General features: G+C 31.9%; 1 long non-coding RNA gene and 2 pseudogenes across 2 annotated transcripts; 1 reads left to right on the forward strand and 2 right to left on the reverse strand.

Moving 5' to 3' along the window:
* Nucleotides 1-4,783: 4,783 nt before the first annotated feature.
* On the reverse strand, nt 4,784-6,064 carry LOC148620286 (uncharacterized; annotated as a pseudogene).
* On the reverse strand, nt 6,064-14,714 carry LOC148620287 (uncharacterized; annotated as a pseudogene). The gene is made up of 8 exons (XR_015921765.1): nt 14,097-14,714; nt 12,051-12,124; nt 11,591-11,670; nt 10,677-10,841; nt 10,200-10,258; nt 7,983-8,019; nt 7,392-7,444; nt 6,064-6,403 (listed from the first exon to the last, which is right to left on the reverse strand). The product of XR_015921765.1 is annotated as an uncharacterized LOC148620287 (transcript).
* On the forward strand, nt 8,259-17,823 carry LOC148620288 (uncharacterized). Its single transcript, XR_015921766.1, has 5 exons — nt 8,259-9,532; nt 10,107-10,270; nt 10,702-10,850; nt 15,240-15,351; nt 17,691-17,823. It is a non-coding gene; the product is annotated as an uncharacterized LOC148620288 (long non-coding RNA).
* Nucleotides 17,824-18,166: the final 343 nt, after the last annotated feature.

Raw genomic sequence — 18,166 nt, forward strand, 5'->3', positions numbered from 1 at the left:
ATGGTTTGACTGCACAATTAGCTATCTTGTCGAATTCAGTTAATGTACAGTTATTAACCGTATTAATCCTTTTCACGGTGATTCAAAAAAAAAATAAATAAATAAAGGTTGGGTTAAGGAAGCATATGGAGATCTGCCAGGGGGAATTGATGCTCATAAACGTAAAATTTTGGGAATTTCCATTGATGTATTAATAGAAGATTCATTTAGATTGAAATTAATGAGGAAAAATCCTGCTGATTTTGCAACAGCTGTTAAAAGTGCCACTCAAGAACAAAATTTAAGGCAACGATTTCATTAAAAATGGACAGAGTTCATCATTGGTCTCAGTCACGTGACCCTAATGTTAGGCAACGCTTTGATAGGCAGATTAGGCGTCCCTATAATCACAATGTTGATCATGAAGAATCCTTGCACGAACCCATGGAGGTTTATAGCTTGCAAAGGTGTAATAGGTGTAATAGGTCTGGACATAATATGGAATTTTGTAGATCTTCATCCAATTTACCTTTAGGGCAACCTCAAAATTTCAGAAATGGTTATAAACGACAGGGGTGTTCAGAGACAGCACATGTACTTTTACATCATCCGAACTTTTCAGACCACAGATTCAGAATGGTCCACATGTTCCTTTACACAATCCAAAGGGCCCAGCTCAAAGATTCCAAAATCGGACTTTGTTACAATGTTATCGATGTCTGAAACCTGGTCATATTTCAACCAATTGTCCCCTTCCAACACCTCATAGAACTCATTTAAACTAAAACCTTCTCTTTATTCTGGAAGTGGTGCCCATATTTCCCTATTAAATTCTAGAATTTTTAATTCTTTGAGAAATAAACCAAATTTAAAATTTATAAGGGTTCATGTTCAAGAGGTTGACGGGTCTGCATTACACGTTCAAGGAGTTTGTGAACTTCAGTTTAAAATTGGAAAAGAAATTTTGACACATCAATTTTATGTGGTTAAAATATCAATAGGAATATTATTTTAGGCAGGGATTGGCTTTTAAAGTATGGGGTGAGGCTTATTATGATTTGCATTCTTTGAAAATTAATAGTTCAAATGTACCTTTAGAGGACGACACGCGTATAGCTTCCATGGTACGATTGTCGAGAAGCATAGTTTTAAAACCTCAACAAGTTTATGTTTGTCAAGCAAGATTAAACCGTAAGTCGAGTTTAAAAAAAAATGTCAGTTTATTCAAATTGAAGCCGCAGATGCAGGTAATTGCTTCTCATCCGGGTATTATGCTTGGGAATAGTTTAGTTAAAATGCGTCAAAGTAGACGTTTTCCACTTATGATTGCGAACAATACAAATCAAACGGAACATCTTAGGCGTGGGTGTTTTTTAGGTTACGCTCACCAAATCTCCGATGAAACTATATCGGAAACGAACATGTCGAATTTTGTATCACGGTACGAGCCCGATACACATATTGAAATCAATGCGGTTAGCAAATCTGAATTAGAAAATCATGTCCAGATACCAGACGAATTTAGAGATCAAATCAATGAGTTGATTATGGCTATTGAGCATGTGTTCGCACATACTGATAGGGATATAGGTAGGACTAAGACTTCGAAAATACTGGGGATCACCCGCCAATGCGGCTTCGTCCGTACAGGGTGCCATTGCATTATCGTCATGAGGTAGATCATTGTATTGAGAAAATGCTTGACGCAAATGTGATCAAAGAATCTGATTCACCATGAGCTTTTCCTTTGGTAGTTGTTAGGAAAAAAGATGGGACTTTGAGAATTTTTTGTGATTTTCGGAAATTAAACAAAATTACTAAGAGTTGGTCGTTACCGTTGATAGATGATATTCTCTCGCTGTTAGGAAATACAGTGTATGTCTTCTCTTGACGCCAGATCTGCGTATTGGGCAGTTGAATTAGATGAAGGGGCTAAGCGAAAAGCATCCTTCACATGCCCGCAGGGTGTATTTTCTTTTAACATCATGCTGTTTGGACTTTGTAATGCTCCTTCTGTTTTTCAGCAGTTAATGTCTATTGTGCTAAAAGGTTATCAAAAGTTTGCAATAGCTTATCTTGATGATATTCTAGTATTTTCTAGGTCAACTGAAGAACACATGCGTCATTTACAGATGAATTTTGATAGATTGCGAGAACACAATATCAGGTTAAAAATAAAGAAGTGTTCATTTTTGCAAAAAGAAACTAATTATTTAGGATTTGTCATTACAGAGACCGGTATTAAACCAGACTTACAGAAGGTCAAAGCAATCAGAGATTTTCCATCTCCAAAAAAAGGTAAAAGAGTTTTGAGCTGCTCTCGGACTTTTCAATTGGTATAGGCGGTTTATCGGTGGGTTTTCTGAAATTGCTATTCCTCTTGTTGAACTAACCAAGAAAAACGTAAAGCTTGTATGGTCTGAAGAACAACCAACAGTTTTTGATTTATTAAAGTCCAAATTGTAAATCACCCATATTTGTCAAAAGATTTTATACTCACAATTGACGCAAGCAAATATTGTGTAGGGGCAGTTTTATCTCAATTAGTCGAGATGCCTAATGAACAAATACTTGAGAAACCCATATATTTTGTATCACACAAATTAAATGAATCCCAGGTTAGATACAGTACCATTGAAAAAGAAAGTTTCAGTATATTTTATGCTTTACAGAAATTGGATCATTATTTGCATGGGGCAAAATTTGTCATTCGAACAGACCATCAACCGTTGCGTTACATTTTTGACTCACCCATTCAAAACAAGCGCATTCAGCTCTGGGCTACTTTTATTTCTAGTTACAATTGTACAATTGAATATATTCCAGGCAAAAACAACTTAGTGGCGGATTTTCTTTCAGGGTTGCCCGCAGATAGCGCTGCTGTTGATAGTAATGAAAATTATCAGGAACTCGATATAAGTGATAATGCTTTTCAAGTCCATACTTGGTATTCTAATAATTTTGAGCCAAAACAGTTTGCCACATGTAATAAGCAAAATCTAGATTTAAGTCATGATCATAATTGTTCTGCCGAGATAGATACAACAGATTTGAAAGCTGAGCAAGAGAAAGATAAGACCATTGTTAAGTTGAGAGACTATCTGTTAACTGGCAAAGCAAAGAAAAGCATTCAGAATAAGTTATTGTAGCTGAAGATGGCCGTTTATATTTTTTTGTCAAATAGTGACACATCTCCGACAATGCGCTTGTACGTCCCTTCACACATGCATGAAATGGTTTTCAAGGCGTTTCACGATAACAGAATGTTTGATGCACTGAAAAGTAAATATTATTGGCCTAGTATGTATAAACATTTGTTTAATTATATTTCTACTTGTGTATCATGTCAGACCAGAAATTTGAAGAAAATCAAACCACCAGTACAGCAGACTGGCATACCACCTTATCCATTTGCTTGTATTGGCCTAGACCTTAGTGGACCTTATCCGACTACTCTTACCGGAAACAGGTATGTCATTGGTTTTATTGATTTATACAGTGGTTATCATGAAGCGTTTGCAGTAAAATTGAAGAATGCTGGTAATATCATTGAGCTGCTGGTTGAGCATATCTTATCAATAGGTTTTCCTTTGCAAATTACTACAGATAATGGTCTTGAAAATTGTAATCGTACGATGAAAGAGACTCATAAGGAAATGCGAATAGAACATATTAAAACAAGTTTTTACTATCCTCAAAGTAATGCCAAAATAGAGCGTTTTCATAGAGCATTACATGATTCTATTTAAATTAATTGCAGACGATGTGCACAAAGTAAGTACCGTGTGTGTGTGTGTATGTTGGGGGAGGAGTAGGGAATCTAAATAAAAGACCCAACTATGACAAAGATGTGCACTCTTACTATTAAATCAACCAGAATAAAAACTGTATGAAGCAAGCAACCATGCATATCATTTCGTATGACCAAACAAAAACTATGTGTGGTTCTGATTACGTCAACATAATAGCGTGGGATTATTGTTCATTTGTTTTGTTTTCTATATTTTTATACATTATGTCTATGAGAGAGTCATTGTGCCTTAACGGTTGCAAAAAAACTATTGTTTGGACTAAAAAATAGGGCTGTATGTAACAGGAAACACGCAATCTTATTTGGCCTAATCCGATTTACCTGAAAAGGAGAATCACTTGTATACTTTAAAGCTCTTGACTGTCAAGGTGAAATCGACTTGTGCACAAACACGACAACAGGGAGAAAAAATAAACAACAAATTACGTCAACTGCAAATATTCAAAACTCTGTTTCAGTTATATCATATTAATATCAATGTAATTGGATATCCTGCATTATACATGTATGTATTTTTTTAAATGTGTAGTAAAATTCCTTAAAATTAGCCAAAAAGGATTGATGGTTCTCACAAAAAGGGAAACATATTAATTTATAAGACCTGAATAGAAGTTGTGCAATAACCTAAAGTCTATTTTTGCTTTTTTTTTTTACAGTGGAGAAATCAGTAGTCAATCTGAACAGTTAATACATCCCTAAGAAATAAATTTACCACCTGGAGGAGAGATCACTCAATTGTTTGTGTGGCACTTTGATGTGGATATGTGGAATGCAAGAAAACTTTTGTTAGATGGGAGGTATAAATGTTGTACTGTTTCTCAACAACTAATCCCACTATTTACCTTTTTATAGGTTTTCTGAAATTTGCAAGAGTTAATTATTCTTAACAAGAGTTCTATGACAAGACAAGGATTACATATAAGTTTTCATCTCTTTATATGTATTTAGTTTAAAATTTCTTTACTCATAAACTTTTACATGGTTGGTGTACATACATAAAAATCCTTTGATGCTAGAAATTTTGCATTTTGGAACACCTCTTGCAAATGGGAGATAACCTACAATAAAATGTATGTCTGATGTAAGGAGGGAATAGTGTTACTGTATAAATCTAAACCTACCAAGACAACATAGTATTCATTGCTTAATTATTTATCTAATGTGTTGGTTGACAAATCTTTCAAAGGTTGTCTCTTCATTTTTTTTAGGAATCTCAATGTCAAAACAATATGGATCAGCAGTTGGTAAGCCAGTGTTTGACTTCCGCCCTCTTGACTTGCTCGATTATCCTATCATTACACTGTTCATGGTAGATTTGTATGTGTTATAGTTTGGATTTGTTGTATTACTATTGTGTAGTCCCCGGACCTGACAAAAGTTATTTTCTATAATGTCTGAATTAAATCTAGATGGTGAGACTCCTTCTCCCGGAAACTGTAGTGTATGAATTGGACATATTTCAATAAATGTTGAGATTAAGCTATCTACATCATCCAAACTTTTTTTCCCAGGTAAACGCTTTTCCTTTCCTAGTGAGTAATGGGTAAATTCATTATTTCTTCTCTCCATGCTCGAAACCAGAATAAAATATTGTTCAAAGTTTTGATTCGCATGTCATTTTTGGATAATACCAATCTTGGGTCTCTAAAAATTAATATCAGCTGGCTTGTATTTTCAAGGAAATCAACTGCACTGTCAAGTATTGTTCCGTTTTTCAAATGAGATTGTGTTATTTTATAGTGTATCCTTCTTGAATTAGTTTTTTCATCCCATTTCACTGCATCAATCCGATGATCCCAAACTATAAAATGTCCATTTTTAATGATTTTTCTGGTGTTAAATGGGTGGTCTCCAATACTCAAAATGTCGTTTCTTAGTTTTTTAATGTTATGCGAAAAAAATTGAGAATGTGCAACTCTTCTTGTTGGATCTACAAGGTTTTCATTCATGTAACTCTTGGACTGAGCATCTTTTTCATTTTCAAAGTGAAGTTTAAAAAAATTTTTTGTTTTGCTCAACTCCATCTTGCAGTATCTGATCAACACAAAACCTCCAAGACTGCAGCTGGGAAATTAATTCCCATATAATTAAATATAGCTCTGATGCTGTAACTCCTGCTGTGGGAAAGTGTGTAACAGGAAATCTAAATCCTGTGTAGCCCAAAAATGATATCTGCAGGACTTGGGAGGCTAAAGTCTGTTGCACAGTTTTCTCTTTTAATACCCTGAAAGTATGTGCTTCATCACCTGTATCAATCCAACCGATGTGCTTATGTATTCATTACTTAGTCTTCTTGTATTTTTGTCTCGTCATGAATCAATCCTCCGTATTAACCAGAGGGAGGCAAACCTTGAATTTTTGCAGTGTTCAGCATCCATCTTAACATTTCTTCTTGAATTCCTTGATTTTGGGGTGCAGCACTTCTGTATCTCTGTAGTTAATGGCAAAATAAATACATTACTATCCTTCAAATCCTGAAATGAGCGAGGGTTTTAGACCACAGACTTAAACAAGTTTTTATTATATTTTTGTCCCATCTTCTTTGTGTTGGTGTGTTCGCTTGCAAGGCTTGATGCTGACTATTGAAGAATATTCTCATCTCTGGTGTAGCTCCTGTAAATAAAATGTATAAAATCTTACAAAGTTCTGTTGTACTTGGTCTAACCAGCATATTTTATTTTTTTATATTCGGGAAAAATAATTTTAACCACCAAAAAATTCTCTTATACAGTGTATTTCATACACTGAAATTTACAACCATTTCGCATTATTGGCTGTCATTTACATTGTCAATTTCACAGAGAAAGGATTCTGGAGAAGTACACTTGATGGATTGAAGCATCGCCTTTCCATAAATGATTAATCTTATATTATTTTGATTAAATTGTGGAAATCACGTGTATCATGCAATTAATTTACCTAATTTAGTTTTCGTATTGCTGCCTTCAGATTCTTTTCTTTCTTTTCTCTTTTTTGTTTCTGTATTTATATCTTCATTTTCATTTGAAGATGATGGTGGTGTGTGTGAAACAATGATAGATTCTGGTGTTTCTATTTGTTCATACATGTTGTTTTAACTGTGTGTGTCACACTTGTAGTTGTATGTGTGTGTGTTGGCTTTTTTAGTTGTTGGTGTGAGTTTAGTATGGGCCATGATGGAAGTTTGTGTTGGTTGTGAAATTTATTATATCTGTTAGCAGTTCTGAAAATATACTAGTATTCCACATATGTACATGTAACTCAGAAATAATCTTGAAATAATCATGCTAATAAAAAAAGAAAGGAAGTGATATTAGAGAAACCCAATGATCTTACATCTGAAATTCTTAATGTGCTCAAAATCTAATTTCTTGTTTTAATGGTTTTTTTTTCTTCAAATATTTAAAAATTATTTTAATTGCTATACTATTTTCATTACATTTGATCTGAAAATGAAATGGTTTTCATTTTCAAGCAATCATTACATACAATTTTGTCTGTTGCATTTGTATAATTCATAATTTTTATTATAATTATTGACAAGATATGATTTTAACATGATGTATAGGTTTCATTGAAATAATAGCTAATGTAAAATGATATAAAAAAAAATAAAAATTACCAAAATCATTTGGTAATTCTACCATTGCAAAATCATCTTGTTTCCGTAAGAACCTAAAATGATAAACAATTAGATTATATTTGTTATAATGTTTATACAATTTTATAGATTTATACGTTTTAGCACATATGTACAATAAATGTTAGTTACTAGTGATATCCTCCCACAAAAAAAATTAGCTTCTAAAAACTATTGGCCATTTGAGGTTGGTAGTTTGGAAATATGTTTTTTCTAGTCTGATATCAGTATTTATAGATTTGCTAATTTGTTTAATAGTTTTTAATGAAGTATTTGAAAGTTTCAGATCTACATTATACACATGCATGATTTTTAGACAATTAAATCATAAAATAAATTTTTGTGATGATTGTGACTTGAAAAAAGTTTTTAAAAAATCCTACAAATAATAGTAATCATTAGGCATGTTAGGTACACCAAGAGATTGCACAGGTTTAACAGTAAACAGTTTTTAGACTTCTTGTTGAAAAAACTGTTTATTTCTGCTGTCATAAAAAATTCATCTTACAATTTCGAATATTACCGGTATGTACTTGACAAAAGCAATATACTTTGACAACTCTTTTCACTTACATGTATTCTTCTTGGGTAAGTGTTATGATGTCAGATTCTGAAATTGGATAGATTATTTTAAGCATTAAATATACTGGTACAAAGCATATGATTGAACATATATTTCAAACTAAAAACTTGATGACCATTTCCTATATAAAAACAATTGCCATAAAAGTTGAAAGAACAGTTTTTTTAATACAAATATTGTATACTGGAGGAAAAAATAACTTAATGACAAATAGTTCAGGCTGCTGAGGGTCATATGGCAATATATATTGGCTGGTTAGTGGCCCCGAAAAAAATTATGGACAGAAGCTTAGCTAAGGTCCATTTAATTTGACATCCACTTTAAATCGTCATATAAAGAAGATTGAAAATTCTTTTGATTCCATAAACTACAAATAAACATTTCCATCAAAGATAATCTCAGATTAATATTAAGTAATTAGGCTTTGGAAAAAAAACTATTAACAAGGTTATTGAAAACAAGTACTATTTAAAAAAAAAGATAGCCAACACATTGAAATTTTGTTCTTTTTCAAATAATAACACATGGCACACAATGTCAAAATTTCGATTGTTTTTTCTGACGCTATTTCAAATTTTCAATACAGTTTTATCGAACACCACTAAGTTAGCAGTATTTTACCAAACAGAAAACATAAGTGCGGTCATGTGATTTGTGTTTCCATAGAAGAGCGTCCTTAAGGTCAAAGGGTAAAAAGTGAAACTATACCAACTGTGTCAGAAAAAGTGGATTATATTTAAACATCACTACAAATTCATTTTTCAAGTTGGTAACAGAACAATAAATTGACAGACAGACTATGAATTATTTCATCTAAAAAAATTTATACAGAACCAAAATTGGTTATTAAGTTTATGAAGTAGAATTTGTTTCCTTCATTTGAAAATTGTTTATTATGTTGTTCATTTGCCAGTCAATTTGACGTCTAATGGGATGCAATCAGGAATAAAGTCAATATGACATCATTAATGAACTCTCCTATATTAATTTGACCCAAAGTATCTTGTCATAACTAATTGCTATATTACACCTTTCAGATATGAATTTTGTAGAAGTAAAGAGAAAAAACAACTTCTTAAATAATGATGTAATTCTCTTTATTTGATAGCTAGGAGGTCCATATCATGGTCCGTATAACTTATATGGACCAGTTGATAAACGTACATCACACTGAGTTTAAAAAAAATGAAAATCCAAAAGTATAATGTAAGCACATATTATATTATAATATAATACTTGTAAGAAATTATATGTCTATTTCTGTATTTAAATTGTGTAAGTCCATGCAATGCTAAATATGCCGGTGGGAAATTATATTGGACCGGAAGGTGTGGCATATTTCCATTGACAGTCTTGTTCCAGATTCGATTCCGTTATTTGATTTTCAATCGAAACAAAAATGTCGTGTGGCAGATTTGCTTTGTTAGATGAAGATTCATTGAAGGCTATACAGGAGTAAAAAGATTCCAAACTTACTATTAGTGCAACAAAATTGGCTTGCATGTTGTAGAAAATGATATATTCAGCATCACAAAGTGCAGTTGAGTACTTTTTTGAATGAAGCTTGTTAACTGGAAAAGTATGATGAAGCTAATAGTTAATAGTACGGAGGGTCAGATGGCACTATATGGACTGCTATGAATTAACTTTATTCTTATATAAATTAATTTGGTTACGACTGAAAAATAAAAAAGGAACAATTAAAAGATAAAAAATATATAAAGAACGAATATGTTAACCAATCTGTATTTAATCTACTGCTTATGCAATCAATGATTTAAGCTAAAGAGCCAGTAGAATGAGACACCCATTTAGCAAATACTTAATTGTACGGAGGGTCAGATGGCACTATATGGACTGCAATGTCGTCCTTAAAAACTATATGGTCCTCAGCTGCGCTTCGGTCCATTTAATTTTTTCGGGATGACATACCAGTAAACATAATGCCATATGACCCTCCGTACAATTAAGTATTTGCTAAATGGGTGTCTCATTCTACTGGCTCTCTAGCTTAAATCATTGATTGCATAAGCAGTAGATTAAATACAGATTGATTAACATATTCGTTCTTTATATATTTTTTATCTTTTAATTGTTCCTTTTTAATTTTTCAGTCGTAACCAAATCATAAGGAGGACAAGAACTGTGATAATGTCAATTACAATAATTTCCACCAAGCCTGATTTATATTTCTATGGATGTATCACCTTGGAGAGCTGAACTAACAAAATCAATCTGTTTTTCATTGGATGGAGAAAGGGTTTGTCTGAAAATAGAGGTACATGTATATAACAAATCTCCAATCAGTAAAAGAAATATTAGTAAATTAATTGTGAGGACAATTTTTAAAGTTCATTAAGTATGTAGAAATTTACTACAATGTAATTTCAGACAATGATGATTTAAGAAATTAATGTTTTATTATACAGTAGTACATGTTATTAAATGCTTGGTGCCAGGTACATGTACATCTATATATAATAAACCAATACAACTTTTAGGACATTCCAAAAGAGTACTAAGTGAAAGTCTTCACAGTAACCAAAATACACAAACATTAAGTAATGTAGGGGAGATACTTTTTACACATGTCGAGTGGCAAATTCAAAAGTCATGCATGATTACCGAATATATATATCAGTTGTACAGAAGTATAAAATGTGTTTGTATTATTTAGGACTCACATGTCTACTGTTATATTATTAACAGACATCAACTTGAGAAGCTTTTCTCTACCATATCCTGACATGGCCCTGATTGGAAGCAGCTCAGTTGGGACACCTGTGATTTAACCTTGCCATCAGCCACTTTGTTATAAGGGAAGTGACATTCCTTCCTTACAGCTTCAGCTTAAAAAGGTAAATATATTTATACGTTTACAATCCTGTAGTTATCACACATATGATGAATATAAAAAATAAATTCTGAGTTATAAAATGAAGTCATGTTGGGTACTACATCATGTACTTGTAGTAAAAGTCAATAATTGTTTCATTTTTTCTGTCTTTTCTGTATTTTCAAAGAGAGATATATAAATATATATATTTATGCTTTTATAAATATAATTGCTAAAACATATTGGCAAAATATTTGTAGGAGCCATTGCATTGTGCATAGGTAATGTGCTAATTGATGGTTTATGAAGTCAAAGTTTTAGGATATGACTTTCTTATCAAACCCAATAACAAAAGCCATTGTACGTTTTTCTGTTATACAAAGATATAAGTATATAATGTACATGAAAATTCCCATTTGGAATGGAATTCCAAACACTAAAGAATTTAGAATGTTGCTAGTTTCAATGAGGAATATTATTATCCTACTCAACCAGTGTGTGGTCAACTTAAAACATTTTGTCTGTCTAAAAAAATCATTAGAAAAATATTGGCTTGAACTGGACAGGTTGATGGTAGGTATGTGGCTTTTTATAGATTGGGCATTCCTTGAAAGCAGTTTCATTTGTTGTTTGATGTTTACTTCCTGTTTCATGGGGCTTCCCCTTTTTGGCTGAATTTCACATAGTTAATATTGGGATGTATCATAGTGAATGTTGGTCGGGCCATCGGCTATAGGGTAATTTTTGTATCAGCAAACTTACTAATCCTAACCTCTTGATACTTGGTATCCAGCATCAGGTATGGGTCCAATATCGTTTAAGACCTATCAGACATCTACTTCCTATTATACAAAATGCAGCCATTTCAGTCTGACCCATTTTTCATTTTTATGGAATGACAATTTTTATCACAAAACCTCAACTCCCACTAAATGGATAGATATCAAAATTGGTTAGTGGCTTTGTATAGATATGTCATACATGGAAGATTGTTAATGTTGCTGTTGAATTTCAATTTCAAGTAAGGGAATTGGTATATCAAGCACAATAATGCATGCAACTTCAAGTTTTGACTAATTTGATAATTAACAAGGTAAATATAGCACATTTTGGTAAGAAAATGCTTATTATTTTGGTTGTCCACCCAATAGAACTGTTATAAACATGTATAATAATATGCATATAAAAATCACTGCATTAAGACTTATTAAAAATAACTTACAATACAACCTACTCATATGGTCCTGGCCTTTTTTCCTCAAGTCTTTTATATCAGAGATTCCATCTTTCTTTTGACTTCCATAAAAATATGTGATTTTTAAAAACAAGTGACACAAAAAAGAAGATATATTCTTAATGATCATGTAGACTCCATTAATATCAGTTATGCTATCTGTCTACCCGAAAAAATATATATAGGTATAAGGTATGTAAGTCTCGTCATGTGACTCTTTTTTCACGAGAATGGGTTCTTAGACTAGCCTACCATTCAATTGCATGGAGAATTGTCATTTATAGAGCACTGAATTCAGTATTTTAAGCAAAACATCATTTGTGTAAAAATGCTGATGAAAAATGTCAAAATGCTATTTTTTGCATGATAAAAGTGTTAAGAAAAGGCACTAAATATGTTTTGCATTGTAACACTGTGTTTCAAGGTCCACGAAGTAAACAATAAAATGCAGATTGTCCTTTCGTCTGTCTGTTTGTCAGTCCACATTTATTGTAAGCACAACTTCTTACAAACCACTCAAGGGATTTTGATGAAATTTTTAAGAAAGGTTATCATATGTAGATGTGCATGAAGAAATATTATTACTGCAGGAGGACTACAATGGGAGATAATCCTAATTAAGGGTTTTACATGTTAAAACCTTGTAAAGGCTACTCCTCCTAAACTGCTCATGGGATTTTGAGAAAAATATTTAGGAAGGTTGGGCTTCATATGTAGATCTATGTGCTTGAAGGAATATAACCAGTGTGGGACTCCAATGGGAGATAATCCAAATTAAGGGTTTTTACATGTTAAAAGTCCTCCTAAACAGATCAGGGGATTTTAATGAAACCTAATAGTCCTTTTTAGTATCATATGTAGATCATCAAGGAATTTAATTACTGTAGGAGGATTTCCATGGGAGGTAATCTAAATTAGGAATTTTACATGTTAATACCTTGTAAGTTCATGTCCTCCCTAAACTGCTCAAGGGATTATGGTGAAACTTAATAGGAAGGTTGGGAATGATTTGTAAATCTAATTGCATGAAGTAATATAATTGCTGCTTAATGAGTCCTAAAGGGAGATAATCCAACAAGTCTATTTGAAGCAGGGGTTATTTTATTTTGTGAGCTTGCTCAAAGTATTCCTAGTTTGTGCTGGGTGAGACAAATCACAGATGACTATTAATACTCTTAATTGTTTTTCATTCTTTGTTTAATGCATTTTGATATAAAATGACCCAGAAGCACTATTGGTCATTTTTCTTATTTATATATATAATCACAAAAAATTTGGACCAAAATGGGTGGCCAGAAACATGCTTATCCCTCATGTTCTAAAAAAAACCTGACTGCTAGTGAATGAAACTCTTTCAAATTGCATTCCAAGTTCAAGCTAAAGGAAGTCTTGGATTAATTACGTTGGTTAAAACTTGTATGTTTTAAGAGTATTCAAGGGAACCAAGCAGAAATTATAAGAATGTAATCCTGGAATAAAGACACAAGCAAGAAAAATAAAATAACCAACATAAGAAATGAAATGTAACAAAAGTAATTTCAGCAACTTGGAACATGAACCAGGTGCACCAACAGGATACCGTAAGCATCCTCTGCCAGAGACAAGCATTTTCCTTATACTTGAACAATAACTTGAGTAAATGTGAATGGATCTCATATTATTTTTAATGAAAGGTGCCCTACCACCAAAGAAAGACTGGGAATGATTTTTTAGGGTTATGACTTGAGCCAACTTAAGAATAAGGGGGGCAGAAACAATTTACTTGAGTAAAAATGATTGGATCACTTTGAAATTGTACCATACCCCCAAAAGATGGTTAGGATTGATTTTGTGGGCTTTGACTGGAACAATTTATGGAAGTGGCCACTTTCGAATAAGGTCAAATCCTAGTCCTGTTTCAAATGTCTAATTGTAATCATAGATCAAAGCTGTGCAAGTTTGTCCATACATCTACTTGCCCAAACTGCACTTTGTGAAGCATGTTATTTTTATTCGGTTTATGAAATTGTATTTGTATACATATTGTACATATACCATTTGTAAAGTGCAAATACACTTTCTGTATAATATCTGGGTTTCCCTTTAAGAAACTGCACATCTTTGGTGTGCCCATTTCTATGAACTGCTCTTGAAGATCAACCCCCCATCACACATGCCTCCAATCCAGTGTCTGCTAGTTCATTAATCTATGAGATAAAATAAGCATTTTTTCAACATCATTATACAATACATCATTATCATGATAATTATTAACTGTGCATTTTGAAATAATGCTAAATAATGATAATAATAAAATATTTAGGAGCTCACTTAACTTTGTAACATCAACGAGAATGTGCATAGACAAACCAGAGTATAGCATATGCAAACTTTCGTTTCCAAACAATGATCATAAGTTGTTATTGTAAATAATATTTTTCTTTCAGAGATCATAATGAGTTTAGCTTAACAAAATAAACGTAATAAAATTGGTTGAACAAATATTTTAGTCATATAGTAAAGACAGTATTTATTATACATAGACAATAACTGTGTTTACCCTTACAACTGACATTTAACTTGTGTTTTGTAACAGAGAAATTGAATACAAGAATAAAAATTAGGGTAGTCTGAACAACACCCCGACTAAATTGTTATACATTTTAGCTTTCATTTTAATTTGTTCCTTCAGAATGTTCACTTATTAAGGAACAAATTGTTTTAATGAGTTCCTTTAATGCTCTATGTGGTTCTGGGGGTTCTTTGTTGAAGTTGTTTTCCTTCACTTGGTACATTTTTTTTCTTCCTCTGTCAGTTGGTTCCAACCATCTGACCAATCAGCAATTGTACTGAATTTGTCTGAAATTTATTGAAACATGAAAAGAGTCAACTTGAAGCATTTTGATCAAGGGTTTACAAAAAGCTGCAAATATAATCCAAAGATACCTACTGGAACTATACATTTTTGCAAATAATTCATGGCCATTACGTAAAAGTAGAAGATGAATGTCACGGTTAAGGAAGTTGTAAAATTTCCTCCCCTTTACATTTATTGCTCCATACAGGCTTTATATAGTGTTTTTTTTTATTTATAAGCCAATTTTAAATTAAGCTCGTAAAAATGTAATATGTGAAAAAATAAAAAAAAGGGCATTGCATGCTGATTATTTATTTATTCATGTTTCCTTTGTCATATAGCAGGTCAATGAACATGATGAAATAAAAGAAATCAATATGTATATATGATAAAGATTGCAATGGCTGCTTGCAGATCTGGACATTTTGACGTTCATACTATTTTTGCAAAAATGTGAGTGTACAGCTTTTTTGCATAATTTGTAAATGAAAAGTCGTTAGCATTCAGGTGAATCAACAATTTTGCACAAAACAGTACAACAATGTGCCATTACAAAAACTAAGCTCTGGGGTTTAATTTTCACTTGATACTTACCTATATATTATTTAGGCACCACAAATTCTATCAAGTAAGTTTTGTATAAAAGTTATGATGTTAACATGAAATGAAAGAAAAGCTAAAACAGTCACCTTTATTTTCCTGCACATAACAGTTGTATGAGGTCATACCCCTACAGTAGACTGGTTTTTTCCTCTCACATTTTCTCCCCTGTTCCACCTTGTTCCTGTTTCCAATCCAGTCCTTATTTTAAAATAAATGATATATCCTTGAAAGTATGCATTAACCATTAGCGCTTTGGCACTCTTCAATGTTGGGCATATATTTGGAGCTCTCAAATGTTAAAAAAAGATAAACTTTCATGATTCATGAAATTTTTATTTTTTTTTAATTTTGTATACACCATTGCATATATTATATTTTAAAGCCCTCTTCTTTCTTTTTAAAAAAATCTTTAAATGGGTAAAAATAAGCTAAAAATACCCATTTAAACTTAAGTTGTAAGTATATACGAATCACACTTTATGTCTGTTCGTCTGTGCACGTTTCCCATGAAAGCATCTCCTCCTTAATCGCTTAGGACATTTTAATGAAATTTAGGAATGTAAGGTATGGTATGTAGATATGCCTGTTGGGGGCCTCCAAATGGTGACAATTCTATTAAGTGTCCAAAGCTTATAACAAGCTGAATTGTCCAAATTAGGTTGGTTCAAGGTTCAAGACCCTCAATTTCCGATGCAGGACCTTTGAAATATTAAATACTTCGGTCCTGGACCTACCATGTTTTACTCTAATTGAAGACTAAATTTCTTATAGAGGGCATTTCTTTTGGGATGCAAAATGTCAAGGTCTTTTCACTCTTGAAAATAAATTTGAACACATGCATAAGCACAACCTAATTGATAAGAGTTTGATATTTACTACTATAACTTGAATTTCTAATCCTGTTCTTCTGCTGGCATACTGATGTTTTTTTGCACAGCCTTTTCCTTTGGAGGTCATACCATCCTTAAACATTTCCTCCAAGATTTGTTTATTTTCCTCACTTATAGTTGTTCTCTTAAATGGAAAAAGTATAAAGTAAAAAAAGGGCTGCACCTTCAGAACTCATTTATCCCTACCTTGTTACCTAATTATCTTAAGATTTAAAATGTTCATGTATTAATATTATGACAATAGATTTGTATAATAATGACAAATTGTGAGCACTGCTCAGTTAGATTGTCCTTTCAAAATAACAGGGACCAAATACTTGCATAAAACAAAATAAATGATATGGAAGTTGTGAATTTTGACATCGGTGATATGTACAATAGAGAAATACGCACTTTTTATGAGTAAAGTCCTATAACTAGAAAATGTTATTTATAAATATGGGGACTTGGGCCACCTATTTATCTCTTATCCATTACTTCTCATACACCGCTAAATAGAATTTATGGGGACATAGAGGGAGCATATCTTGTAAGTTATTTCACTTTAAGATGACTGCTTAATGGAATTAATGAAACTTTCACAGAATCTTTATCGCATATTCTCATTGTGCACTTACTATTTAAAATTTTATCCAAAATCAATTTGGAGGTCATTTCTTTAGATTTTAATTCAAATAATTTTGGAAGGTTAAAAGGTTCATGTCATTAAATAGGGGAGTGGGCATATATAGAATAACTGCAATAAGGAAGTCCACAGAAAATTTTACACTGCAATTATGACAGGGGAGAGTGATGTTGAGACTGACATTATTCTGTTTATTGAAGAAATCATAGTAAATGTTATATAACCTTGTCATTGGAAATTGCCAATAAATTAAAAAAAACAGTTAATAAAAATTGTTTTAAGCATTTAGGAATTATTATCTCGAAGTGGAAAATCTTCCTTTTTTGTATGAATAGAGTCCCTTTACTCTAAAATGAACAACTTTATTAATTACTTAAATAGAAATGTAAAACAGTTTTTAATTAGCTTAGTGTAAACTGCAGGTGGAAAAACAAACTTTTAACAGAAATATATTACTTAAATATACATCATGTTTAGTAGCAATAACAAATAAAAATACTTGAATCAATAATTCAGGAAGGTTTTTTTTAGATTTGTTATACCGTATATATAGGAGTCATTCTTTATTGTTTCGGGAGTCTTCATAAATTATTGTTAAGATATTATAAATAATGAATCATTTATTTTTACTATATGAAATCTTCTCTTATGATATTTAAAACTTCATATTTCAGAAGAAGTAACTAAGTACTGGTAACCATGGTCACGTGAACTATTATGGTATTCAGCATAAAGCATTGTTAACAGTTTTAAATTTTGATATTTCAGATATATGATGTGAATGTTTCTAATAAGGTGCAAACCTAGTGTTTTCAGTTTATTAATATTGATACCTGTCAGAAATGAATATAAGCATGAAAAATATTTGACATTGAGCCCATTTATCCGTATAATTATGTATTTGGCACAAAATGAATAAACTTCCAGATGGAAATTTTCTATTACTGTGGTTTTGCAAATGTTTAGATTTCAGCAAAACACAAAAATGGATTTGTGAAAGCATTATGAATTGTCTTATTGATCAGTTTAAACAAACTAGCATTTCATATATTTGAAAATGCAAAAAAAAAAAAATGTAAAAAATCTGAATTTTTAAATCTGATGTAAATTTTTAGAAAAATTATGTAGATTAATAAAGATTATCAATGTA

The sequence above is a fragment of the Perna viridis genome, chromosome 4 (genome assembly GCF_037379345.1).
Source record: "Perna viridis isolate PV_CMFRI_1.1 ecotype Kerala chromosome 4, ASM3737934v1, whole genome shotgun sequence".
Lineage (NCBI taxonomy): Eukaryota > Metazoa > Mollusca > Bivalvia > Mytilida > Mytilidae > Perna > Perna viridis.